Source organism: Archocentrus centrarchus, chromosome 1 (genome assembly GCF_007364275.1).
Source record: "Archocentrus centrarchus isolate MPI-CPG fArcCen1 chromosome 1, fArcCen1, whole genome shotgun sequence".
Lineage (NCBI taxonomy): Eukaryota > Metazoa > Chordata > Actinopteri > Cichliformes > Cichlidae > Archocentrus > Archocentrus centrarchus.
Window position 1 is genome coordinate 2,757,940 of NC_044346.1, and position 26,175 is coordinate 2,784,114.

The 26,175-nt window shown below is 43.4% G+C and overlaps 1 pseudogene; it reads left to right on the forward strand.

Moving 5' to 3' along the window:
* Positions 1-25,128, forward strand: part of LOC115784908 (ral GTPase-activating protein subunit beta-like) — a 44,942-nt pseudogene extending 19,814 nt beyond the window's left edge.
* Positions 25,129-26,175: the final 1,047 nt, after the last annotated feature.

Below are 26,175 nucleotides of genomic sequence, written 5' to 3' on the forward strand. Positions count from 1 at the left end.
AAATTCTGGGAATACCAAAACAAATAACAGTCGATATATTATATGTTTTATATGTTATATATGTTAATGAAACATTGAGGAATTTATTGTAAGATGTGTTGTTACAGGTGTGACCGTGGCAAAGAAAGAACCAATAGAACAACTGCCAAACACTGGTATACACCCATTACATACACTCTGCTTCACACGAGTGACACATTACATATACTGTTAGGTCCAAAAATCAGCCAAGATCTGACTGAATTACATACTTTCATCTTTAATTCAAGGTGTGTAGCAAAGTATTGCATTGTTTATGAATTACAGCCATTGTGTAAATAATCCCTCAAAAGTAATTTGATAAACTAATAATTTTAAATGACAGTTTTTTCTCATTTGCAGTAAATCCTTTGCAGCCAACGACTGCCTGAAGTCTATAGCATTTCTTTGCCTTGAGAAACTCTGGGGTTGCTGTAGCAGTATGCTTCAGTTCTTTATCAGTTTGCTCTGTGAATCCCCGTCTGATTAGTTTGCAGCATTTAGCAGAATCTGAGCGCAGAGTACAGCTTTACACTTCAGAGTTCATCGAGTTTCTTCTATCAGCAGTCGCATCATTATAAACGCTAATGGTCCGGTTCCGCTGGCAGTCATTCGTGCCCGTGCCACAGCACTGCCTCCACCGTGTTTGGCAGATGATGTGGTAGTCTTTGGATTGTGAGCTGCTTCTCTGCATCTCCATACTTTTCTCTTCGTCATCATTCTGGTACAAGTTCATCTTGGTTTCAGATGTCCAAAGATCCTTTTTTACAGAACTAATCTGGACGTCCTGTTCTTCAGTGTAACCAGTAGTTTGCACCTTGTTATAAACCCTCTGTATTTATATTCATATGTCTCTTGATTGTAGACTTTGACAGCGATAAGCCTACCTACTTGAGTGTTTTTGACTTGGCTAGATATTTTGAAGGGGGTTTTCTTAACAAGGAAAGATCCCTGTGATCATTCACTCTAGTTGTCTTCTGTGGTCTTTCAGGTCTTTTGGTGTTGCTGAGCTGATCGGTGCATTCTTTTTTTTTAAGAATGTACCACATTGATGTTTTGGTCACTCCTAAAGTTTTTGCTATCACTGATTTAATAAGTTTATTTTGGTTTTTCAGTCTCCTTCACTTGTATCAACCACTCTTTGGACCTCATATTCTTCCAGTGAAAAGCTACCAAATGAAAGTTAAACAACTGGAATCAGCTTTAGACCTTTTATCTTAATTTTCATGGAATATCAAATGAACTGGCCTTGAAACTGCTTTTCAGTCTCTGAAAATGACGGACTGTGTATAGAAAACATCTGTATTTCCTAAACAGTCAATGCAATATTCCTGTTAAACCCCTTGAATTAAAGTTGAAAGTCAGCACTTCAATCACATCTTGATAGTTTGATTTCAGACTGTAGAGATATACAGAGGCAACATAAAGTACAATCATTCAGCTTTAAACTCATAGCGTTTGACAAAAATACATCTATTAGGATCCATTTTTATTGATAGTTTTTTGTTTTTGTTTCTGTGTTTCTTCAGGATTGACAACAAGGCTGCATTTCAGAGACCGGCTGCCTTCTCTCGGTAATCCAAACTGATCACATTAATCCAATCAGTTAACTAACCAAAGCAGAGCTGAGAGTAATCTGAGAGGTCTGTACCATGAAATGAGATTAGCAAGGCTTAAAACAGTAACTGCAGGTTTAACCCTGGATTTCAAGGTGATTCAAGTCTTAACAGGATACACTGCCATGGTTATTTATGCTACACAGCTGACGTGCTCCTACGCTGGTTATATTCAGCATAAGAAATTATTACAAACAAGGCAGTGCTGGCTTCAAATCACTTCTCTGGAAAATAAAATCACTACTCTTAAAGTAAAACAATCTGCAGTGTCTGTAGGTCATCTAAAGTTTTGTCGTTCACTGGCAAACATCTATAAGAAATAACAGATACTTTATTCCCTGTTTTTTTCCCCCTTTGGCAGCAAATTTAGAGTAATTATATTGTTCTATAATTCTTAGTATAGCGATATAATCCTAAATTGGGGGACCTAAGACTTGTATTTATTTTTTATAGTTGTAGTGTTTGTTATGTTTGTTTGCATCTGTTCTTGAATTGCTGTCAGACCCTTTAACACAGCTGCTAAAACTGTCTTACATGCCGTATGAATGCATTTAAACACGTTCATTTCTGTCGCGGTCCTGGGCCGTTTGCCCAGTGTTTTGTGTTTTTTGTTGTATCTCTGCAGTGTTTCTAAGTTTGCTTACAGTTAGATTCTCAGTTTGTTATAGTTTTCAGATTTCTGTTATTAGCTATAGTTATTCTATTTCATTCCTGTTTTCCTTCGTTCCTCTTGTCTTCCCCACATCTCGGTGTTTCAGGGTCTGTTTTGTCCTTCTGTGTCATCGTCCATTGCCTCTTGTGTGCTCTATTCTTAGTTTTATTCCCCGTGTACTCTTCCTGTTTTATTTTGACAGTCTCCTGTTGAATTTTGCTTCCCCTGTCTCATTAATATCATTCAGTGCACCTGTCCTTCCCAGCTGTTTCCACTTGTCCTTCATATCTCTCGTGTATGTATTGTCTGTGTTTTCCGTTGTCCTTTGTCGTGTCGTGGTCATGTTCCCTGTAAGTTGTGTGTACTTTTGTTAATGATTTTCCCTCTTGCATTGAGTTGCTGTCTCCAGCTCCACTTCGACTCTGGGATTTAGTATTTTGCATTTTGTGTTTTGGATTTTGTATGAAGACCCAGCATTAAAGCTGCACTTTCAGTTTAAGTCTGTTTGCCTCTGTGTCCTGCATTTGGGTCCAACCCTGCCTGCACACACAGCCGACTCCTAACAGTATGATGTGACAAGTCATGGATCCAGCAGCTTTCCTAAGTTTGGAGGAATTTCAAATTCAGCTCCTCATCTCCTGTGGACAGTGGATATTGGCATTCTATGAGGGGTGCAGACAAAAGATCTGCAGTTTGGTCCTGGCCTCCCTATATTGACTTATTGCCATCATAAATTAAAGACTTTGTTTCCTCATTCGAGCTTCCATCTCCTCAACTGCCACACTCCCCAGCCACGCTGACAGCTACGACAACTCACCACAGCAGCAGCAAGAGCTCGAGCCTACAGTCATAAGGACAGTTTTTATTTTGGGGCTCTCATCAGTCATCCTCACACCACAGTCTGCCAGTCCCTCCTTTTCACTGCCACCCGTTAACCGTCCTAGGAGGAGGGGCGTTCGGCAGTGAAGGAGGGATTATTCTCCACCAGCACCAGGTTTACCGCACTGGAATCTTTTGCACAATTCCTGGGATATACTGTTGCCACACCACCCAGCTCTCCCGCAGTGATGTCACCTGGCCTGCCGGTGGATCCAGCAGTTCTTGCTTCGCTAGCTCCTGATGTCGATGCACCTCAACTGAGACTGTTGGGGAAACTGACATTCCTGTGAGTAACCCTGCCTCGTATCTGGGTGATCATTCTGTGTTTTTGAGCTGGCAGATAAAAAATCTGTTCTGTCAGAGCCAGTGAACCATAACATTTTGAGTTTTGTTTTCAAGCCACACAGCAATCATTTTTCATGTTGTAGTTCTGAGCCAATGGATTATCCTAGCATGAGTGACAACTGTAGAGATCCTAGATCCTCCTCTTTTTGTAGATTCCTTCTCTCCTGAACACAAACAATGACTATATTCCTTGTTGTGCTGTGCAACCTGAGTATGAGGGCAGTGTTTCAGGATATATTTTCAAGCCAGTTATTGAAAGTGACTGCGCTGCACATGTTATGTTGCCCTCTGAGACTGATGTTAGTGTGTCTGGCTCTGAGACAGTAAACACAAAAACTATTTTCTTCACTGTTATCTATAGAGACTGTTGTTCCTTGAGAGGCTGCATGCTATGCACCTGTGTATACCTCCCCTGAGACTGCTGTTTTTCCTGAAGCCCCAGTTGTGCCTGCTACACCCACACCTGTTCCTCAGGTGGGGGTGGTTAGGTCCCAGCCAGCCCTTGCACCCGTACTTCCTCCTCGTGTGAAGGTAACCAAGGCTCATCCAGTCCCAGCACCTGTTCCTGTTCCTTGGGTGGGGACAGTCAGGTCCCAGTTGGGTCTTCAGCCTCTGAATGTAGCAGTTTGCCTTGCTAAGCTGGCTCAGTTGCCAAGTGGGGTGGCCGCATGCCATGCAGAGTCACCTGCATGGCCTCCGTCTTCAGAGTCTTTGGCTCCGCCTTTCAAGCCATTTGCACAGCAGCTCCAGTCGTCCGAGGAGACTGCTGCATGCCCTGCTAAGTATCTTGACTATTTTGATATTGGAGTGTGAGCTGCTGCAGCCCCAGTCAACAAGAGAGATTGTTGTGTGCCCTGCACAGCAGTTCGAGGGGTTCAGGTATCCTGGTTCCCTATTGTCACAAGCCAGCCCTCAGCCGGTGACAAAGAGGAGAGACAAAACCAGATGTGTTGCCAATCATTATCTTATTTACCACAAAGGAAAATAACAAACATGAGGTAAGAGGACCAAACCAAGAGCTAGAGGTGTCATTCCTAGGAGGGAGAGAAACAGATCATTAGCTCAGGCCTACGTAGCCCTTTAACGCCGGGTGATCGCTGCTGAAGTGCCCGTTTCTTGCCCTCAATAGCGGTGAACAGCTGATTGAGACGTGGCGTATCAGCTCGGAGTCGGCTGATCAAAGGAACATTGATCAGCTGGCGTATTACCGTAACTCCGCAACCGTTTGTCCTATCGAAAAAATGCAAACGGTTCCTGAAAGCCCAGAAATTGCGCGTCACAGCCATATAGGGGTATTACGGTATTTGTTGCCGGAAGTCCGCGAACGGCGGCACTTTTGAAGTATGTCGTGTCACATGGGACACATTCGGTGTTGAAGGGTTAAGCCATATGGTAGGCCCAACACAGGTGTAACTCGATCAACCTAATGGCCCACTCCACCACTGAACCTCTGCAGGAGAAAACCCTGCAGCGTATACAAGAAAGGGAGGGGCCATAACACTCTTGTCTTATCTCTTGTGTATACGTTGTCTGTGTTTTTACTTGTCCTCTGTCACATCATTGTGTATGTTCCCTGCAATCTGTGTGGTTTTCCTAGTGTTTTATTTTCTTTTTTCCCTGTCTCTTTGGCGTTGAGTCACTGTCTCCAACTTTGCTTCGACTCTGGGATTTCCTTCCAGTTTGTTGATATTGTTCACAGATAAATGTTGAAATAAGCCTATCCCAGCTGTCAGAGGGCGAGAGGCAGGGTTCACCCTGTACAGGTCGCCAGCCAGTTGCAGGGCTAACACAGAGAGACAGCCAACCAATCACACCTGTGGACAATTTAGAATCACCATTTAATCTAACCCCAGTAACTGCATATCCTTGGACTGTGGGAGGAAACTGGAATACCTGCAGAAAACCCATGCAAACATGGGGAGAACATCCAAACTCCACACAGAATGAAAGATATAAAAGGAAGAAACCTCATGGAAGACAGGGGAGGGGCAGCCATCTGCCACAACTGGCTGGGGTTGAGGAGAAAGAAAAAAGAGCAGAGGGAGACAGGAAAAAGACACACGTGGGAGACTGCAAGAGTTTAAAATGAACTGGTAACGATTAAGTGCAAAAGTTCTGTAAAAACATACGGAGAGTGAAAAGGGGGTGACTGAAGAAGAAACACTCAATGCATCATGGGAAGCAAACATCAACCTAGGCCTACTGCTGCATAACTAAAGGATGGTTCAGGGTCACCTGATCCAGCCCTAAATGTAAGTTTGATCAAAAAGAAAAGCTTTAAGCCTAATCTTAAAAATAGAGAGAACCCAAGCTGGGACCTGGTTCCACAGAAGAGGGGCTTGAAAGCCGAAGGCTCTGCCTCCCATTCTACTTTTAGAAACCACAAGTTCCTAGAGGGGCATTACCTGGGGACTCCATAGTTCTCCTGGGAGACTTAAACGCTTATGTGGGCATAAACGTGGGGACGTCTGCAAACTGGTAATTGGGAAGAACAGCCTGTCTGATCTGACAATGGTGTTTTGTCATTGGGTAGGTGTGGGTTGGCCATAACAAACACAATGTTCAAGCATAAGGTCTATGCTTGAACATAGACCTTATGCTAGTGTAGTGTATGCTAGTACAAGTGTATTTGGTAGCAGAGCACCTTAGACACCAGTATACCTGCCACATTGACTGCTTTGCATGCTGCCAGTGAAATCATCACACAGCCACATCCATTTATGAAACCATTAGGATGCAGGTATCCACAGCAGTATTCTCCTGAACAATAGGTGTCGCCGCTCAGACAATACCTCCACATCAAAACTGGTATAGGAGAAGAAAAAGTCTGTTGAGAGAGATTTTGTTATGTCCATGGGTTCAGGTTTTTTTCTTTCTCATGCTTTATGGTGTTTGACCTCTTGACCCTGCATGTAGTGGAAATGTAGGCATGCAGGAACTCCCTAACAGAGGGAGTTCTGGTTTCTGTCCTGGTACCTCTGTCTCCGACACCAACGAGACCTGTTTGTCCAAACTGCAACACATCTTTCTGAACTGTGTGAGACTTGTATAGGATGACTGGGAAGGGGCTGAACAATGTAATGTGATACTCTAAGATTTTGTATAAGTAAGATCTGGGTACTTTGTTTGTCTAAATTCCTCATTGCATCACTGTGTGCTCTTTATTGACCAAATTCCTTATTGCAAGAATACATTTTCTAAAGACAACTCTGGCAGTAGACTCTTATTTATTCAACGCACTAAAATTTCCACAACAAGTCAAAACCAGAAGCAAAGACATTAAAGTATTTTTCCACAAAATCTCATCTTTTTAAACTGTTACATCTCCCTCTGTACAATCTGTGACTCTCTAAGCTTATATACTGATGGATCATTAAAATGGCAGTAATAACCACCACTACAATCAGCCCCAACTGGTCACAGGAGATACAGTAACTGCCCCTCCCTGAGCCTGGTTCTGTTGGAGGTTTCTTCCTGTTAAAAGGGAGTTTTTCCTTCCCACTGTCACCAAGTGCTGCTCATAGAGGGTCATTTTTACTGTCGGGTTTTCTATGTATTATTGTAGGGCCTTTACCTGCAATACAAAGCGCCTTGAGGCAACTGTTTGTTGTGACTTTGCGTTATATAAATAAAACTGAATTGAATTGAACTGAATTGAATTACGATCATACACTCGTGTCTTGAATGTAGTTGGGGTAGCACCAGCACACTAGGTTACAAAAATCAAGAGGTGTGACAGCAGATGTGACGTCAGGTTTGGTATCAGGTTTGTCGTATGGTGCCATTCGCGAGGCGCCGTACCATGGGTGTAAAGGCCTCATTAGTCCAGAGGTCAATGATTTACTTTGTTGTCATATTATATAATTTGAATCAGGTATTGGATGGCCAGTAGGACTGCAACTTTGGCAGTTGAAGCAAAAACCTGGGTGCGGGAGGTGTTTGGAGAGATTATAGAGGACTTTCGGCAGGCCTCAAAGAAGCTCCAATGAGCCATCCAGCAACTCAGCAAGTGAAAGCAATACTTGGCTCAGGCTGTGTTTGGTCGAGGAGGAGAATTGCTGACCCAGACTGGCGATATTCTTGGATGGTGGAAAGAGAACTTTGACAAAGTCCTAAAGCTAGCCAAAACATCCTGTGATGTTTGACCATGTGACAGAGGGAGAGCCTGAATACTCAGGGAAAATCTTACCAATTACACTGGCAGAAGTCACTGGGATGCCAGGTTTGAATGAGATTCATTCTGAGGTTCTAAAGGCTCTGGAAAATGTGAGGCTGTTTTGGTTGACGCGCCTCTTTAATATCGGATAAAGGTCTGGGACAGTGCCCGTGGAGGAGCAGACTGCGGTGGTGGTTACCATTTTCAAAAAGGGGCCCGGAGGGTGTGTGGTCCAACTGTGGGGGTATTATGCTGCTCAGTCACCGAGGGAAAGTTTATTCCAGGGTGCTGGTAAGGAGTCTTAGGAAAATGGTAAAAACCCTGTAATCGGAAGTAGCAAGCAGATTCTGTCCTGGCCATGGAACAGTGGACCAGATCTTCACCCTTGCAGGACTTCTGGAGGTATCATGGATGTTTGACCATCCAGTCTACAATTATTTTGTAGACTTGGGAAAGGCTTGCAACTAGTTTCCCAGGGAGCATCTCTGGGTTGCACTGCAGGAGAATGGATTCCCAAGATCCCTGGACCATTAGATCCTTGTTTAACCAAAGTGAGAGCTCTGTCCACATCCTTGACTCAAAGTCAAGTAAATTCCCCACCAGGGTTGCCAATACTGTTTTTGATTTTCATGGACAGGATATCAAGCCATGCTTTGGGAATCTTAGAAACATATCTCTCCGTTCTGTAGATGATGTGGTTCTGTTGGCTTCATCAGAGTGACCTCCAGTATGCACTGGAGTGATTTGCAGCCATGTGTGAAATGGCTGGGATGAGAGTCAGCACCTCCAATCTGAGGCCATGGTTCTTTACTGGAAAATGATAAAATGCTCCCTCTGGGTTGGGAGAGAGAGGCTGCCTCAAACAAGGGACTTCAAGTATCTTGGGATCTTATTCACAAGTGATGGGAAGATGGAGCATGAGTTGGACTGGCAGCTTGTTGCCGCATCAGCAGTAATGCAGATGCTGTACCACACTGGCATGGTGAAGATAGAGAAGAGCTGAAAGGCAGAGCTTTCAAAAGCTTTTCAAATTACCAGTCCATCTACATTCCAACCCTCACCGAAATGGCCAAATCTGAGTATCAGATGGCTGGCTGTAGAGGAGACAGGGAGAGGGGCGAGGTGGTTGTCAGCTGGAGGGTAAGAAGCTGCTGTCCATCCAGTCCTCCAATTCAAACTCAGGAACTTATTCAGACCAGCCAATCAGCAGTCTCCACTCATCTCAGTCAACACAACTCATCTTGTGTAAAAATGTAAACACCCACACACACTCTAGTGGGAGGAGTCAAACATGTAAACAGGCACATGATCATGAATCAAAACAATTACCTATGGATATATTTCTTCATCTCCTCAGCAATGCCACCATTTTCTGGGCTGTTGATGTCGTCTTACTTGGTACAATCTTTGCCTCGTGACTTTTTTCTTTGAATTATGATTATCAAATTAGGAATAGTCTATTTTGTTCACAAGTGGCACACTGAAATTTATGATTGCCCACTCTGATACACCTACAGTACGGGATGGGATGATATTGTCATTATACTGTCTGTCTATCTGTCCGTGAGGTTTTACCTTTCCGGTCAATAAAATTTGGCATATGTGTTCTCTACCCTTCAAAGATGTGCAACATGATATTCATATTCCTGGATGTTTTGTACCCTTTGAATACTCTGCCTGTATTTATCTGAAGTGGAGAATAAACAACATGGAGGATTTCAGGCTACTAATGCTATGATAATATATGCTAATAACATGCAGCCTCTTTCTCATGCCTGATTGGCTTAGCCTAATCATGTGATCATATTGCTGCGTGATCTAGGATGTGGTTACCAAAAAGCATTTTTCAGAAATGTTAACGATAATCACAGAATATCAATCTCTTACAGCATGTTTAAAATAGTTTTGATTTAATGAAGATTGTTAATATTGAAACATGTTTTTGCTGGAATATGTATTATATCTTTATTAACAGAGATATGAATTAAAAAATAACATTTTGTAAAATGTATTTTATATTTTCATTAATGGCAGGAGGATATCCCATTGGTGATGGGTCTTGGGTTTTTTTTAGTACAAATATGAGGAAAAACGTGCACGCATGCCTCCGTTCCCTTTTTCTCTCAGGTATTTCTCGACCTCGTTCTGGCAGTGCCCCACCCACACCAGTGAATGTTCTGAACATGCCCAGCTCCCCACCTACCAGTTCTTCCCCTCCACACAACAGACAAGTGAAAGCAGCAAATGTTTCTAAGGCAACCAGCAAGCCTCCTATGGTATCACAGTGTTTGTTTTTCCCCTTTCCTCTTCGCTTCTCATGCTACATTTCTTGGTATCTTTGAACCATGATCAGACCTATTGCCTCTTCTCTCTCCTCAGAGTCCATCGTCCTACCGGAAATCTGTCTCCGAGCTTCTTTCTTTCTCCCCCGTTTTTTGTTCTTCTCCCCGACCCTCACCCTCACCCCTCAGGTGTAACGTGGACTCCCTTTTACACCTGTTTGGTTCCTGGCTGTTTGATGGTGCACTGATCAACAGAGACTCTGGTCTGTCTGGGCAGTATTGTGTCTGTACAATACAGTATAACACTTAATATACTCATTTAGTAGGGCCAGTACAGTTATTGCATTCATTATGTACTCTTATTCTTATTGTCCTAGCTCCATGTCTAACTGTGTCTTATCCAGAGGGTGATGTTGCTGTGATGTCAAATGGGTGGGTGGCGGGTCGAGCTGAGGCCTGTGGGACACTTTGTAGGATCTTCAGCTGTAAGAAGACTGTGGAAGACATTCAGTCTGTCTACCTGTCCAGGTACCTGCTTGGCTGTCCAGAGCTATTCACATGTCTTTGGGCAGTGTAATGATTATGATTGCCCTCTCTTCCACTGCAAGGTTCTACCTGGTTCTGATGCAGGGTCTCCAAGTGTCAGAGAAGGCCTGTCCCCCTGTTCTGGCCTCCATTCTGCTGAACTCCACCTGTCTGTTTTCCTGTGACCTGAGTGGAGTTAACATATTGCTCCTTCCCTTCATCTCAGCTCTGGAGAATGTGCTTCTTGACAGGTACAAGTACTGCAAATACTGTAATTTGTTTAGTAAAAACCACTATTTATCATTATTTCCAGCAAGCAACTCTAGGGGTCGCCCATGTAGCTGTGTGACCAGCAGCAGAGACGAATCAGTTCAGGGGGCTGGCAAGGAGGCCGGCAGTAGAGGCAAAGCAACTTTGGGGGTCTCTATGTTGGATGGCTCAGGAACAGAAAACAGAAACTGTTTTCTGTGAGTGGTTGTCTGTCTCTCTGTGTTGGCCCCACGACAGGCTGGTGACCTGTACAAGGTGTACCCTGCCTCTCACCCTATGGTAGCTGGGATAGGCTCCAGCCCCTGTGACCTTGAACAGGATAAGTGGAAGAGAATGGATGGATGGACAACTAAGTGTATGAGTCTTATCATGTGCCATTTAACAGTTGCTGGGAATAATCCTTGAGCTGGGTTAAGACTTCCTCCAGAAAAAAGCTTGGATCTGCAGAGTCCATGGTATGGCCATGTCATTCTGTCACATTACGGCAGTGTGGCGGGCAAGCTTTGGACCCAAATGCAGGACTCCAGAGATGGAAAGTAACTCAAGGGCAGGTTTATTAAGGAACTTGTACATCAAAAAAACAAAGGCATCAGCCAAACTCAAGCTAACACTCAAGCTGGAAATGACAAGACAACATGGAGCAGGGAGCCACACTACTATGAGGAATGACATGACAAAGAACAGAGGAAAGCTCAGGGCTTAAATACACATAGGGGTAATTGGGGAAAGGAAAACAATAGGGAACACAGCTGAAAGTAATTGAGGAAATCAAAACAGAGGAAGCAAAACTGAACGCAACCCACACGAGACAGAAGACTAATAAAATAAAACAGAAATGTTAAGGCAGGCTTATTGGCAAACACCTGATCATCTCAAGTGTCTCTCTCACTCTTTGTCTCCCCCAGAGAGCTGCTGAGGTTTAAGAGTTTTGTTACTCCATTGGATTTAAGGCGAGCATCCATCCTAGTCCTCTTTTCCCTGCTGCCCGTCCCCATGCACTTTGGATCTATCCAGTTAGAGGTACTCTCCCATGTGCCTAAAAACTTTTATATTCTTGTGCAGAGCTAAGACGGATCATTGTAGCAGTAGTGCTCATTGTGTTTCTTAGGTTTTACAGGATGGGAAGTTAAGTGCTGATGCTACACCAGGTAACCTCCTGTCGCTGAGGCCCCGCCTTACCAGTGCGCTGATTGGAGGTCTGCAGACAGAGACAGACACCTGTAACACACAGCTCATCCTGGGTCAGTTCCTGATTCCTCCCCAGCTTTTGATCCTGGGGTTTGTTTTCAATCCCAGAACCTCATGTCTGAGTGTTTGATGTGAAAGACTCTTCCATTTTCATCACTTCTGATCTGGGTTTTGTATAGTGGCCATGTTGAATCTGGTTCAGGAATCAGCTATGTTAGAGACTGCAGGACAAGCTCAGCAGGTGAATGTACTTATATCTACGGGCATGTACTCACATTTGCCTTCATTTCATGAGACACAAAGTGTCATATTTCTTCTGTGCTTTTGCTTCCAGGAAACTGAGACCCTGCTTACCGGGGCCAGTAGACCCAGACAGGCTGTGGGAGCAAGTCAGACCAGTGCAAACCGATGGACCAGAGGATGCAGTAATTACAATTAATAAATCTGAATTTGAATTTGTTTTATATTATTAATCCATAATGTCTGGGGAATTGACCATAACCATGTGTGTCCGATAAGATGCAGTGGCAGTTCTGTGGGTTCAGTTTGTACGTTTGCTGACTCAGCGTCTGACTTCTCAGTGGAGGAATGATCCAGCAGTTTGTCTGTCTGCACTGGAAGTACTGGGAGGACTGGCCAAGGTACACACACACACCCACACACCACCACAACACACACACACACACACACACACACACACACACACACACAGAAAGAGAGAGAGAGAGAGAGAGAGAACCTTCAAGTCATTGTTTTTTTTAGAAACTGAAGGTTGGCAGGCTTCCACTGGGACTCTTTCTGCAGCTCCCTGAACCCTGTATTATCCTCCTGCAGGTGGAGGTGCGAGTGGAAGAGTCAGAGAGGATGCGAGTGGTCAATTCGGTCTGTACCTACATTGTTTTTCAGTGCAGTCGTCCTCCTCCTCTTCACTCCAGAGATCTGCACTCCATCATCGTTGCTGCTTTCCACTGTCTCAATGTCTGGTTAACACAGCACCCCACACTGCTCGACCACAAGGTAACTGACCACAGGCAACTGACCACTATGTATCAAACTGATATCTAACTACCAGGTAACTGACCAGCAGGCGTGTGTGTGTGTGTGTGTGTGTGTGTGTGTGTGTGTGTGTGTGTGTGTGTGTGTGTGTGTGTGTGTGTGTGTGTATTCAGGAGTGTTTGTTGGAGGTCCTGGAGATCATAGAACTTGGGATTTCAGGCAGCAAGTCTAGACAGGAACAAAAAGTCAGATGTAAAGAGGAGAAAGACCTAAACCCAGCATCTCTGAGGGTGAAGGAGGCAGCTGAGACCACACTAAGCTGGTGAGCATAACAAACAAGATTCTGCAGATTACGGAAAATACAGCATGTGGCATAAGAGCTGACTTGTATTTTGGCTGCTTCTTAACAAGGAACAGGAAGACAAAGAGAATTTTAACATAAACCCCTTCTTGGATTCATGCAGGTGCCATTCTGTCATTTAAAAATTTTGTTACTGTTCATCCAAGGTCACTTGTAGACGTGGTGCAAGACTGCCAGCTCCAATTTGCGTAACTATGGTATGAAAAGATTATTGTTAAGATGTTTCATGGTACAAAGTTTAGTGTTCCTGTCCATTCTGGAGAAAGACCATATTTATACCAGGGTGGCAAGCTCCCACTCTGGGTTATCCTCAAGTAACACCTCAGATGCACAGTCAGAGTATTTAACTGTTAAGTAACACAAGCAGTTCATGTGTGAGTCGACAGCACCCGTCTCTGAGGCACCAACCTCTTGTGGCTTTCCTGCTTTTTGCGTTCTGTCTGGTTGCACCTCCAGACTCTCCCCAACCCCTTTTCTGCTCTTCTGACTCGCACCTACTTTATAGACAGAGAGGTTGATTAGCCTATGTACTCCAGGTGTGCCACTCTCCCCAGCTGGGACCGCTCCCTAATACATTCTGCCCCAACTCTCCCTCCTAAAGCCAAGCCTGAAAACCACACCCCATGGGACTTAGGTTGGGGAGCTATCCAGCCCAACCAAAACCCCCTCAAGGGACAGAGGAAATGAGCCACAGCTACCTGCACCCCCTGAACCTTGAACTTTAAAAGGTTCCCAAGCCAGATACCGCCAGGTTATCCAGGCACTGGCATCTTTCACGTGGTGAAGCCACAGCAGCAGAGCATGATCTGAACAGAGGGTGAGTGGCTGCCTGTAGTAATGTAAGGTGTCCACCACCACACACCAGATCACTGGGCACTCTTTTTTTCCACCATGCAGTACCGGGGCTCCAGCTCTGACAGTTTGCGGCTGATGTATAGCAGTGGGCTGTGTCACAACCCGCCTCAACGCCTGTGACAAAGGGGAGACCACACACAGACATGGGGGGTTATTGAATACTACTTTGCTACTTTTATAATGCACCTGAGCTTGACATGCATAGGTGTGCTGCATCTGAAATTGGGTCAGCTACACCCACTAGTCACCTGAAAAAGACACAGGAAAACAAGGCCAACCCAGTGGCCATCACAGCTGTTGACCCCACAAACCTGATGACACAAAATGGCTGCCAACCCTCTGTTCAAAGCATCAGGCTGTAGGATAAAAGGGAGAGAAAAGTCAGGACTGTGGAGCAAAGGTTTCCCATAGTCAGTTCTTTATCACGCCAGCTGACACTGCTCCATCCACTGGACCATATCTGAGGCACCTTTCCTGGTGAGGTCAGTCACTGGACTGGCCAGATCTGTAAAGCTTGAAATTAACCTTCAGTAGTAACTGGCCTGCCTCAAAAACCTCACCTATTTTTTTTTCTTGGGTTGCGGACAGGCTGCAGTGGAAATAGTTTTGTCCACTTGAGGGTACACTTTCCCACCACCCAAGTGGTACCATAGATCCTGTACCTCCCTTCATCCAACTACGTCTTTGGGTTGGCAGTGAGTCCAGCCTGCCACAGATACTTAAGCACCACAGCCACCTGCTGAATACATTCCACTGAGGTGTTGTTGTGGATGATGATGTCATCCAGGTAGGCGGCAGCAGACCGAACTGGTGGCCCGGCCACCTTCCAATGCCTCTGTCCCTGAGGCATTTGAAGGTAGCTGGGGAGCCAAACATCCTCATAATGAAGTGAGGTGGGAATCATTGAATTTGGTACCTCAGGCCACCTCATCTCTATCTGTCGCCAGGAGGTATGACTGTGCTGCCGCAGAGCGCATCATGTGACCATCAATTTCTATCGCGTGGTCTAAGGTAGAATGTATGGTGTCATCATGAGACTGCTCCAGTGGAAACTCTTGTATAGAATGAGTCACTGGAATCAGTGGGGTCTCCTGAGAAGCCCGACAGATTCCCCCAGCCTGGTAGTAGTGTTGAATAACCTCGTGTCACCACTGAGCACCCACAAATACCACAGGTCCCTATCTTTTTTGAGTGTACCCCACAAGTTTATTAAACCCAGGTCAATCCATCCAGAGAATCAAGGGGTATGCAAGGCGGGAGCTAACCACAGCCTTAACGCTATCTTGGGCAACATGCTGAACCACAAGTTGCTCTCTGGTGCAACCTTCAGAGTATGAATGTGAGCGAATGTTAGGTAGTAAGCTGTAGAAGGAAGTTCTCGTATGAATGGGTGAATGCAAATGTGTTGTATAAAGCGCTTGAGAGCTCAGCTAAAATAGAACAAAGCTATATAAGAACTAGTCCATTTACTATTTACCAGGTCCAGTCTAAGTGTGTCTGTACTTGTCTCAGTGTTATGCAGGTTTCTGGGGCATTCCCTTTTGTCAGTGGGTTGCTAAATGAGGATGCACTGGGTCACTCTTCCAATCTGAGTGACAGCAGTCTTAAGAAGTTCAGATTTTTGTGCTGGAAAGTCCATGATCCTAGCCTTTCTGGAGCAAGCACTGGGACATGAACAGGGTAAGAGTTGAACAACTGATCCTAGCCAAAATGGCATACTTAAAGGCCTTAACACACTGAGCGTGTTGCGACAAAATTACATGAAATTCAAAATTTTCCGGATGTGAACTTGTCTTGTGACATATATACACAACGAAAGCGTTGCAATGTTGCAATGTTGCAATAAATTCATCCTCAATAAACAGACTAACGATAATGAGCTGGTCCTGATGTTTCTAAACATTTCAAGGATGAAACTGAGATTCTGGGTTCCTCCAATTCTCAAGAGAAGAGAATTTCATGGTTTCATCCAGTAGCTGAAGCTATCACGATCGCTTCATACATATTTCAGGATGTCAGTGGGGCAGTTTGAGCTCTTGTTATTGTTGTAATTTTATAGAGCCGACTGACCCGGAGCCATGTCTAGCTGTGTGTATGAGGTAAAATAGTACTATTTTACTATTGCCATATCATTGTATATTCACTGCCAGTGCAAGGTTTTGAGCTACGAGCTCACTTGTTGCCAAATATAGTGGCAATTGTGTTCAGCATCATATTATTCATAATACAAACTGCTATAGTTTTTTTGTGTTTGTTTGTTTTTTTTTAACGTTTTAAGGTTACATTTTTACCTCCTCAACTTTTCTGACTGTTTTTCACTAGTTTTGCATTTGGCTAGTGTCAGTGTCACTACCGGTAGCTTGAGGCCATACCTGAAGCTGTGGAGATTGTTATGTTGCCTGTAACAAAATGGTGAAACCTTTCAGAATTTAGTCAGTTTAGCTGACTGAGTTTCCACACAGCACATTTACCTGCCTGGATGACTATAACAATCTTCTTCCTTCCTCTTTGCTTTGCTCTGTCTGGAGGTCACTGAAGTGCCCTCTCCCTCACCCTCTGCCTGATCAGATAGCTCCCCTGCTATCCTGTCTCTCCCTCATCTTGGCCATCTAGATTCCTGTTTGTGCTACTGACAGTTAACTAATCAGAGTTAAATGTTTAAGCAGTGAGGAGCAAATATATCAACTTGTATACACAAGCCAAAAAATGAACAAATAATCAACATTACGAGTTTAACGTAAAACAATGTTATGATAGCTGAGTTATCTAATATTAGCACAAATCAAAAATGGCTGCCACTCTGCCAAATACTGAGCTCAGAATCATCCCACAATTGTTGTAGTGAAGCTCCTCAGTGATCCTCTTGTAAAAGCCGTCTTTATAATAGTTATCTTTATCATTTCTGTCTTTTATCATACGGAACAGCATTCTGCATCACAGCAATCAGATTTTCTGCCATGTTGAAAGTTATAATTGCGTCACCCCTAGATGGCGCTGTGGGTCAGATATGTTTATGTGCGTGTGAAAGATCTGAAAATAGGAGCTTGAGCTGAAAAAAACACCATAAATTTGTCCTGTGAAATTTCAGTATGAACTGCAGCTTATTATTTTTAATTATATTTTATTATATTTTAGTGCATTAAAAATATATATATTTTTAATGCACTAAATATTTGCACGAATTTTCTACGTCCGGTGTGTAAAGGCCTTAACACTGACCTCAGGAACACAAGCAGTACTCCAACTATACTGTTGTGCAAACAAATACTGTAATATTTAACAAGTTTTTTAGTATTCAGAACTACATGACACATGCAATTTTTTTATTTTTTTTTTGGAGATCTGAAGCTACCCATTGATAGTTTTGATTGTGTTTTTCTGAATGCTGAGTGCAGCACAGTATCCATCAGTCATTGTGGTGATCAGGGGACCGTCAGGACGTCACACCTGGAGTTTAGAGCTTTGCCCAAAACCCCGAGAGGGACAAGCTGACACACAGGTGACCACTTCCAACACTGACACAATAAAACTGAGTATATGCAACAATCCTGAAAATGTTGTACATACCTTAAGTGGGCTTTACCATAGACTACATGTAAAAGATGGATGTTGCCACTGTGGGTTCATGAAGTCCCATTGTGAAGCCTCAACTTGAGTGTTTTAGCTTGTTCCCCCCAGGTTAGCTGAGTCTCAGTAGTGGATCCCGTCTGATTGTTTTCAGGAACCCCTGATCCCAGAACAGCATGGCATGGCCCAGGAAGATGCAGCAATCCAAACTGATATCAAACAGCAGCTGCTTCCTGAAAAGTTTGATACAATCCCATCAGTTAAAGCAGACCAAAGCATTCCAACTCTGCATGAGACCATTACTGATGAGGTAATGAAGAACCGCATCTGACCAAACCCAGTGTATGCTCTCTCTTTTTTAAACAGAATTCTCAATTATAGTGGGTGATTATCTTTTTCCTGTACATGTCACCTGGGCTGCTCCTCAGTAAGTAGTTTTTGCTCTACTTAAAATTTGTATATTATAATAAATGACTGCCTTTATTAGAATATACAACAGCAAATTTAAAGGCAGTTTTAATAAAAGGACAATGATACAGCTAATTTATACTTTCACAAAGTTATTAGTTATTTTGGTTGCAACAGCTTTGCAGCTTTTAGTCCATATTAGGATTCTTAATATTTGTTTGTTTTTTGTTTCCTTGTTTGTTTTGAGAAATGTGCTTTTCTAAACGCATCAATATAAATATGTGATTGGGTATCTGTTGACATCACCGGCCCTTTTATGTGAATGTGCTCATAGACAGACTGAGAAAAAGATGGATTGTTAGGTGTAGCAAAGCCAGTTGACAAAAGGATGCCCCCGATATGTTGAACTGGTCTTTTAGTACAGAACCAGGTTAGATGTGGCAGGTGTGGGACAACTGTAAATGCAGGTGTAACCCTTCCTCGGCCAGGTGCAGCAGCAGCTGGAGCATCTGCGAGCAGCTTTGAAGAAACAGCTGCAGATTGAGGCCCGACCGCAGGTGAGCGGTCGTTCTGCCGTCATGATGGCCTGCAGACCTCCTCCTCCTGTCATCAACTTCCAGGCGGCAAGACTGTTTCTGTCCCACTTTGGCCTACTGACACCTGAGAGTATAAAGGTAGGGAGGAAAAAAGGAGAAGAGTTTAGTCCATAAGATTTTGAACAATAGCACAATTTTTGTAATTTTCTCTCTGTACTCCACTACAGTGGATTTTAAAACAATCAAGATGTGACTGAAGTGCAGCCTTTCGGATTTAATTCAAGGGTTTAGCAAAATTTAACATATATAACATTTAACATAAAAGGATTTTGGTTAATACTTTGATCAAAATCCTTTTCAGTCGGTGACTGTGAAATCTAGAACCCATGGACAGCTCCAAATGCCATTTCCTCCTTTGAGATGCTCTGCCAGGCCTTAACTGCAGCTGCATTCATTTGCTGCTTGTTTGCAGATCTCTCTGCCTTCAGTTTTATCTTCATTAATGTAAAACCATGCTTTATTGGGTTGTGTTGCATTAACCCATCGAAGAATATCCCATTTCTTTGCTTTGAGAAACTCTTTGGCTGCTTTTGCACTTTGCTTTGGCTCATTATTTTGCAGCGTTTGGCTGAACCTGAGCAGAGATTATAGCCTTGTACACTTCACAATTCATCCTGCTGCTTCTATCAGCAGTCGCTTCATCAATAAACACTAATGGCCCAGTCCCACTGGCAGCCATATATGCCCATACCATAACATTGTCCCCACCAACTTTGACAGACAATGTGGTATGTTTCAGATCATGAACACTTCCTTTTCTTCTGCATAATTTTCTTTTCCCATAATTTTGGAGTTAATCTTGGTGTCATCTTTTCAACTTTTTTTCAGAATTGTGCAGGCTCTGTTAGATTTTTTTTTAATGTATTATTGTTTCATTGAAAATGCACTGTGATGTACAGAGGCAAAATTAGAAAAAAATGTGTCATTGTCCAAAAACTTAGTAGCTCCAGATAAGAACAGCATGAAATCAGCACAACTTGGGAAATCACTATCTCCAGGTCTGATTATATTACATGGTAATGGTCTTAGGCAACAGGTAAAGGAAAACGAATGCCTCATTTTCAGATTAACCCCTTCTGTGCTGAATGGGCGATACCCACTTTTTTAGAGGCCTGAGCACTTAAGTACCTGTTTATCTAGAATCTGATTGATGAGCCCATAGTTTTGACATTTGCAAATAAGCCATATTGGTTATATATGCAGCTGGCAAAAAATAAATAAATAGTGAGGCCTTCATGCAGATCTGCAGCCGTGCAACCTGAATTTACTCCTTTTATTGAATTTGGTCCTGTAAGGAGGTCAGCATGTCCTGTCTTCTTACCGATCCCACAGATTTCTTTATTGCCATTTAATCAGTATTGGATGGTATTACAAAACATTAAAAACAATTACAGGTATCCTCTGCGGATTCAAAAAAAAAGGTCCTCAAAGCAGGGTCAGAAGGAGTAGTCACTAAATTTCAGGCCAGGCCCACCAAAATTTGCTTACATTCTCAAGTACATGGGTATTTGGCAATAATACATATCAGCACAGGGCACACCCATTGGAGAGTGAGTTGATGTGGATGAATGTGTATCATTGTGCATTTGTTGTTTGTAAGTGTGTGGTGTGTGTGTGGTGTGTGTGCATGCATGTATCTAGGGCATGCCTTGGCCCCTGTGGGACATATTTGCTCTCCACTGGTTTGTTGCTGCCCACCAAGGAGTGGAACCCTTGGGGGGGGGGGTGGGGGGGGAGGGGGGGGGGGGAGGGGGTGGTGGGTTCTGGGCACATTGCTGGGTGTTTTGGTGTGGTTGTTGGCCTGCTGCATTGGGGGTTGTGGTTTTGGATGGCTCGTGCTGCTTTGGCGCACGGGGAGAGGCTCTGCTGGGCGGTTCTCGGGCCCTGCCCTCAGCTCGTGCTGGGATGGACAGTCTGTGGTGGGGTTAGCCAGGCTGCCCATTGTCTCTGGTTCTCTGGGGCTCTAGCCTTTGGCTCTTGGAACTTCAGCTGGGAACTCCAGCTTCTTCAGGATCGTTCACACGGTTATCATCAGGATGTCTGTGCTGTTTGTTGGGGGGGTGGTGTTTTCTTACAGATGCAGCAGTTGGTGACCCCCCCCCCCCCCTTCTGTTTTGTTTTCTCTTTTATCACCCCAATCTCACTATCATTTCTTCTGCCCCTCCCTGTCTGTTGGCTGTGGTGTTGTTGACAGAAAGACAGAGGCCCTGCACTGTAAACCCGGATAAGTTAATAAACTTTAAGGTAACTCATTGCCTTAAAGTTTTTAAGTAATGAAACAGTTGAATAAGTGCAGGGGTCTATGTTCAGTGTACTCGAGACATTTTGGAATGGAATGAAAGATCTAAGTTGAATCTACTAATAACAGAGTTTCAGTAACTGAAGATACTTAGTTTGAGCAATCACCACCCATTTATTTAACTCAGCTTGTTAAGTAAGCACTACTCCATTTCCAGTTGAACTCAATTTTATGTTCTAATTGATCAAACTTATCTTTTATAGTTCATGAAAAAATAAAATGTCATTTGATCAGTCATTCCCCCTATCCTTTTCATGGTCGTGGGGGGGCGGGGGCTGGAGCCTATCCCAGCTGACAAGGCAGTAAGATGCAGGATACACCCTGTACAGGTCACCAGCCTGACACAGAGAGACAGACAACCATTCACACCTGTGGGCAATTTACAGGGACCAATTAACCTAACCCCAATAACTGCATGTCTACAGATTATGGGAGGAAACCCACACAGACAGAGGGAGAGCATGCAAACTCCACACAGCAAGAGGCCCAGCCCAAGGTGGAATCCCAGACTATTAGATAGCTATTCTAGCTGTGAGGCAGCAGTGCTAACCACCACGCCACCATGCTGCTGCTCGTTAAGCCAGTCTGTTTAAACTGGTATAAACTAGATTTTTAGCAGGTGTAAACTTGATGATATTAAGTTGTTTGAACTCAAACCCATGATTACAATAAGATAGACCATCAAAAAGTACAGTCTACTCAACATTAACAAGTAATGTTCACATTCTACGCAATTTTAAGTAGCATGAACTCAGTATTTTTAAGTGGAATCAAAATCTGGGTTTAGTGTGTTTACACAACACAGTTTCCAGTGGAAACGGTGTTGTTTTGATGTTCTTCGGCCTCCCGTTTACACGGAGATGTTTCAGAAACGATTTGCGTTTACACACAGATGTCTGCTTTTCGCAAAGCTTGTTTACGCAACACACGCATGCGTGGAGGGACTCAGTGGGATGCGCGGCAAAGTTTTTTGAGAAGCTTTGTGTGGACTGACGACAGGTTGGATTGCTGCTGCACACAACACTAAATTATAAAACTGCAAAAACACAGGAAAATATTGACTGGGAGTCGTGCCACTCAAAGTACGCAGATATTTAAGTTAAGTTCAAAAGACAGAGCCGCACAAGAAGCACAAGTGAATCCGCCACTGCACTTGTTCATCTATTAGCACATGCGCGGAAAACTGTGGCGGTCGCAACCGTAGTGCACATGTGTGTACACAAAGATGGAGGCTGGAGCATTTCTGAAACGCTTCACTATGGACCCTGTTTCCATTGTTTTCACTCTGTTCTCATGTAAATGGGAGAAGTTCTATTTTATATTTTAGGAAGTGTGACTTCGTACTACATGGCACTGACCCTCCAATCTCATTGTACATTCTGTATAACGACAACAAAGGCATTCAATTCTATTCTATTCCCTGCAAAGGTGTTTGGCACAACAGCGCATGTAGACTATAATTAACCTGCTGGATGAGACAGGTTAAAAAGAATTTAAAAATATCAGATTTGGAGATGCTGATTTCCAAACGTGTGCAGATCTTTTCTGGAGTCACTCTGACGTGACTGTTCATGATTGTGCCTGTGTCTCTGCAGGATCCAGGCATCAGTGGTGTTCCAGCTCAGCTTGTGGCCCTGGACTCATCTCGTCCAGGTTTCTTTGAAAGCCTGAGAAGTTTGGACCAGCAGCCATCAAGAATCTGTGATTCCACCTTTATCTTCTACATGAGAGCAGGCCAGAGGACAGCGGCTGAGGTCATCTCCTTAGGGTTTTAAATGACCTTCTCTTAGCGGCTGTGTTTGCAGCAGTGTGTGTTTTAATGGCAAATGGCAAAGCCTTTGATACAATGTTTTAATTAGAATAATAATGATCTTGAAATTGTGTTGGCATTTCAGATTTGGCTTTAGGTTAATGTCTGTCTTCTTTTCTTTCATTTTGCATGGAAAATGACACTATCAGACCCATTTTCAATTAATTATGGCATTTAAAAGATTTGCAAAATAAATTCTGCTTTGTTTTTTTGGAAATCTGTTTTTGTATTATTAGTAAGATAATTGTTATTGTTGTTTGTAATATCTGTAGCACCTGTCTGATATAACCTGTCTGTAGGTCCTGAAGAATGTGGAATCCTGCTGCAACGTCCAGTCGCAGTTTCTCGACTTTCTGTCATCTCTTGGTTGGCCGGTGGAGGTGGGGCAGGCGGGCAGGATCGGCACCAGCAGCTCTGGTATGTGTTCTGATTGGCCCATTGACAGCACACTCTTAGGGTTATGCTATTCTCGCTGAAGCAGATTCATTATTTTTCTTTCTCCCAGAATTTTCTGCTGTGCTCGGTGACAGTGGGGGGGGTGTGTTTGACGGGGAGAGGTTCGTCCTGATGTTCACCGACAGCCTGACAGAGATCACCTTCATTGTCCCATCACTGTTACACAGTTAGTGTCTGATGGTGTCACACAAAGGGATGATGGAACACTGCATGAAGCATTAGTGGAAATTTTAATCCAAGCTTCTGACTGGCAGGGGTTGTTTAGTATATGACCTGAGGAAAGGGAGGAATGTTGGTGCATGTGATGCAGTTCTGCTCAAGTTTGGTGGGTTTTGGGGATTTTTGGTCTTCAAATCAACACTTCTGTAATTAGTCCAGTAATAGTTACACCACATTTAAGTAACAATGTGACTCAATGAACATCAGTCGACATAAAAGTTATGCCCATGTTAAAATACAAGAAATAAAATTCACGCCCATTCAGGTAAAATCTGTCATTTTTGACAAGGAAAAGTGCAAAGTTGTCAACATATGAAAAGATTCTCAGTAACCCTTAAAATTATTTATGAAACTGGCAAATGTGACCAAATCTGATGGGACTCACTGAATCTTCAAATCTGAGTGTCCATAAAACATATAAAATCATTCAAAAGTGAAACTTAATATTTCTGATAAAACTTAATATTATTAAATCTAACATATACAAGGACTATAAGGAGACATGTTACCATATAGGGTTGTGGGTAATATCTATATGAACGTACTTGACTCACTTTTTTTCCTTGGGACTAGATAATTGGTCCAAGAGTTCAGAGGAGGCGTTATCAGCAGCTAAGTCACCATTCAACCTACCGAGTCACTCTGAACCCAGCCCAGACTTCATGCCTAAAGCCAATGTAAGGACCTTCAAAATAAAAGCTTTTTCCTCCTGGTTATCTCTCACCTGTCTCTAACCTGCTTACTTGTCTCTTGTGTCATTCCAGAGTTATCCAGCTGTGACGTCATGTATCGGCTCTGAATGCAACTTGATGATAGTCTGGGTTGAAAGGTTCGAGGACATTGGTAACTATGTCTAACAAATTTTTCTGATGAAATATTAATGTAGGTGATCTTAATATAATCCAGTTCTGCAGTTAACCGAGGACAAATGTATTTTTGTATTTCAGAGAACTTCCCTGTGTCTCTTCTGCTGTCACATACCAGGTCACACACAGAGATGAGGTAAAACGCTCACTCACACGCATTCTTTGGAATTATGAAAAAAAAAAAGTTAAAATATGCAAACACACTTTTTTTCCCCATCAATCTGTCTGTTAGTACATCCAACATTCAGCTGATTTTCATCCATCCTCTGAAAACTGGACTGTACCGAATCCACCTCAGTGGAAACGCCACCAGCAAGTTTGGTTTGATAGTCCCGTTGGTCAGCGGAAGTGTGGTCAGCAAGCGGGCACTTGGTATATCTGTCTCTTTGTCTTTATGCCTTTGACCGCCGTTATGTCTGTCTGACTGTCTCTGTGTCTCCAGGTTTATTGGTTAGGGGATGGTGATCAACTGTTGCCATCGAAGATTGTTAGAAAGTGACTCCACCCCACCACCTCATGTCAGAAGGAAGCACATGATCAATGACATCACTCTTCGCTACACCAGCCAGCACCACCGACCTCAGCCCTTCCTTCTACTCCTCCCTGTTCCATGAACCCTGACCTCTATCTTGTTTATTTACAGCTGAAACGTGTGAGGTGTGTGATTAACTCAGCCAATCAGAAGAAATTCTACTGTCTGTGTAACAAAATAATTACAAGGATTTCTAATGAACAATGATAGACTGATGTCACCAGACTGATTATGCTATATGCACCTTTAATAAATAGCATATGTTTAAAAAAAAAGTCTCATGTCTAACCACCTAGGGGTGAAATGTACAATACTTACATGAAATTAAAAATAAAATTTTCACTATGAAATAAACATCAAGCCAGAACAAGGGGATGCACCGTTGCAGCAACAGCACAGCCTGCAAAATGTGAAATCATCATCATCCCCATTCTCACCAAGTTTCAGTAACCTCTCCCCTTGTTCACCAGCGCTGGTGCACACAAACATAGTGCAAGATGCATTGAGCCCAGTGTTGATAGGATCGAGGTAGCTGGAACATGGTAAACATGGCTGCTCCTGTGAGACAGAGAGGCCGGTCGAGGCAACTCAACAAATGGTAAATGGTAAATGGACTAGCTCTTATATAGCGCTTTTCTACTCAGTCAGAGCACTCAAAGCGCTTACACAACATGTTTACATTTACCCATGCACTCACAGTCATACAAGCACTTCCATGTTTATACTAAGCTAAGTGCTTTTTTAATTAACTAGCATTCACACACATTCATACTCCGACAGGATGGTCGGAGAGCAACTTGGGGTTAAGTATCTTGCCCAAGGATACATTGGCATGTAGCCTGGAGTAGCCAGGAATCGAACCGCTGACCTTCCGATCAGTAGGTGACCTGCTCTACCTACTGAGCTACAGCCACCCAACAACTTCCTTCAAACTGATGGAAAAGGTACGAGGCTGTTAATGTGTGTGGAGAAGTTAAATGACGCGTTTAAGATGGCAGTGACTGTTCAGAAATCGTCGGCTTGCGTTTTGTTGTGTCCTATTTGTCAGAGTTTGATGACTGGGTTAGAGGTCTGACAGGTTGCATTTTACTGTGTTGCTAAAGAGTCTGTCTTTATCGATCGGCAGGCATGCACACTTCATCATTCTACATGCAGATCTACAGCTCTGTTCAGTACATGCTCACAAAGCAGCTGGAAATGTTGCAATGACAGAAGGGATGAGAAAATCAGGAACATTTCTCTTTCAAATTCAAACTTTTTCACTTCCACCTCTTCTTAA